The following is a 2,577-nucleotide window of genomic DNA, read 5'->3' on the forward strand; positions in this document are numbered from 1 at the left end:
TAAACCTGTCCAAAGAGGTGAAAGACCTATATGCTAAGAACTATAAAACACTGATAAAGAAAACTGAAGATGATTTAAAGAAATGGAGAGATGTCCCATGCTTCTGGGTTGGAAGAATTCATGCTGTTAAAATGGCCATACTTCCCAAAGCAGTCTGCAGATTTAATGCGATCCCCATCAAATTATCCATAACATTTTTCACAGAACTAGAGCAAATAATCTTAAAAGTTATATGGAACAACAAAAGACTCAGGGGCTTCCCTGGTGGCGCAGTGGTTGAGAGTCCGTCTGCCGATGCAGGGGACACGGGTTCGTGCCCTGGTCTAGGAAGATCCCACATGCCGCGGAGCGGCTGGGCCTGTGAGCCATGGCTGCTGAGCCTGCGCGTCCGGAGCCTGTGCGCTGCAGCGGGAGAGGCCACAGCAGCAAGAGACCCACGTACTGCAAAAACAAACAAAAAAAAAAACAACAAAAGACTCAGAATTGCCAAAGCAATCCTGAGGAAAAAGAACAAAGCTGGAGGCATAACCCTTCCAGACTTCAGACAATACTGCAAAGCTACAGTAATCAAAACAGCATGGCACTGGCACAAAAACAGACATATGGATCAGTGGAACAGAATAGAGACCCCAGAAATAAACCCACACACCTATGGTCAATTAATCTTCGACAAAGGAGGCAAGAATATGCAATGGAGAAAAGATAGTCTCTTCAGCAAGTGGTGTGGGGAAAGCTGGACAGCCACATGGAAATCAATGAAGTTAGAATACACCCTCACACCATACACAAAAATAAACTCAAAATGGCTTAAAGACTTAGACATAAGACATGGCCCCATAAAACTCCTGGAAGAAAACAGGCAAAACATTCTCTGACATAAATCATAGCCATGTTTTCTTAGGTCAGTCTCCCAAGGCAATAGAAATAAAAGCAAAAATAAACAAACGGGACTTAATCAAACTTATAAGCTTTTGCACAGAAAAGGAAACCATAAACAAAAAAAAAGGTAACCTACGGACTGTGAGAAAATATTTGTGAATGATGTAACTGACAAAGGCTTAATTTCCAAAATATACGAACAGTTTGTACAACCCAATAACAAAAAAACAAATAACCCAATCAAAAAATGAGCAGAAGATCTAAAAAGACATTTGAGATTGAGTTTTACAGGCATTTATCAGAGGAAGTGACACAGAGAAGGTGGGAGAATATGCCAGTTTCCCAGTCGTTACAAGCAAATAGAGGACCCCAGCCAGGAAGAATAAGGGCTGTAGGAATTGTAGGTATTGAAAAGAAACTGGAAGAAAAAAGAAAAGAAACTGACAAACATTTTTGAGGCCTTCGGAGACCTCAGTAAGCTAATGGTCAAGGCTAAGGGAATTGGTGGTGTTATCAAAATCCATCGCTAATAAGATTAAAGAGAAGCAAGGTGACATCACAGAAGATGAGACCATCAGGTTTAAATCCTATTTGCTGAGCATGGGAATAGCTAACCCAGTTACCAGGGAAACGTACGGCTCAGGCACACAGTACCACATGCAGCTGGCCAAACAGCTGGCTGGAATATTGCAGGCGCTTTTGGAGGAACGAGGGGGAATAAATGTCACTCACAGAGGTGTACTGTTTAGTAAACCAAGCTCGAGGAATGGAATTGCTCTCACCAGAAGATTTAGTGAATGCATGCAAGATGCTGGAAGCCCTGAAATTACCTCTCGGCCTCCGTGTGTTTGACAGCGGCATCATGGTAATTGAACTTCAGTCCCACAAGGAGGAGTCAATGGTGGCCTCAGCCTTGGAGACGGTTTCAGAAAAGGGGTCTCTAACATCAGAAGAGTTTGCTAAGCCTGTGGGAATGTCTGTCCTCCTGGCTAAAGAAAGGTTGCTTCTTGCTGAGATGATTCAGCGGAAGGCTTACAGTTTTACCCAAATTTAATTATGATACAGAGCTAAGAGTTTTGTATTTGAAATAACTTGTTACCGGTATACTTGCCTCATGCAGAAGTTGTATGACATTGAGCTAAGGGTAAACCCTGATAAACAGAATTTACTGGAACTTCGCAATATAATATAAAACGCTTTCAATTTCTATGTAAATATTATGATCCAGGAAGCCTATTTAGGATAAATATAGGAAAATATAGAAAGATGAATGCCAATATGAATTTGAAATCATGCTACAGTTGTATAGAAACCCTCAGAGTTTAACTTGAAATATGGTGGATTTTAACTTGATCTTCAAATCTGACCATTTTTTAAAGAAGAGGATTTAGTTCATGGGGGAAAAAAGAGAAAAGATACATGTTTGAACAGGTTTGATTATTTTGGTGTGATGAAAATTCACCTGAATTATAAATGAGGTTTTTCTCTGCATTTAGTGTGCACATTTTGGGAGATTTTCATGCAACAACTTATACCTACAGTGTAGTTTAAGAACCTGACAACACTGGAGCAAACTATCCAACTGCAGGATATCATCTGAGGCTCTCCCTAAGGGCTTTTAGAAGCAGCCATAGGCATGTCTTCAGCAGACCAAATAAAGCTCCTTAAAAAGAGAGAGAGGGCTTCCCTGGTGGCACA

At 40.9% G+C, this 2,577-nt stretch overlaps 1 pseudogene across 1 annotated transcript; it reads left to right on the top strand.

The window, feature by feature from the left end:
- Positions 1–1,126: 1,126 nt before the first annotated feature.
- Positions 1,127–1,933, top strand: LOC307182401 (vacuolar protein-sorting-associated protein 36-like; annotated as a pseudogene). Its single transcript has one exon. The product of its transcript is annotated as a vacuolar protein-sorting-associated protein 36-like (transcript).
- The last annotated feature ends 644 nt before the right edge of the window (positions 1,934–2,577 follow it).

This window comes from Stenella coeruleoalba, assembly GCF_951394435.1.
Source record: "Stenella coeruleoalba genome assembly, chromosome: 2".
Lineage (NCBI taxonomy): Eukaryota > Metazoa > Chordata > Mammalia > Artiodactyla > Delphinidae > Stenella > Stenella coeruleoalba.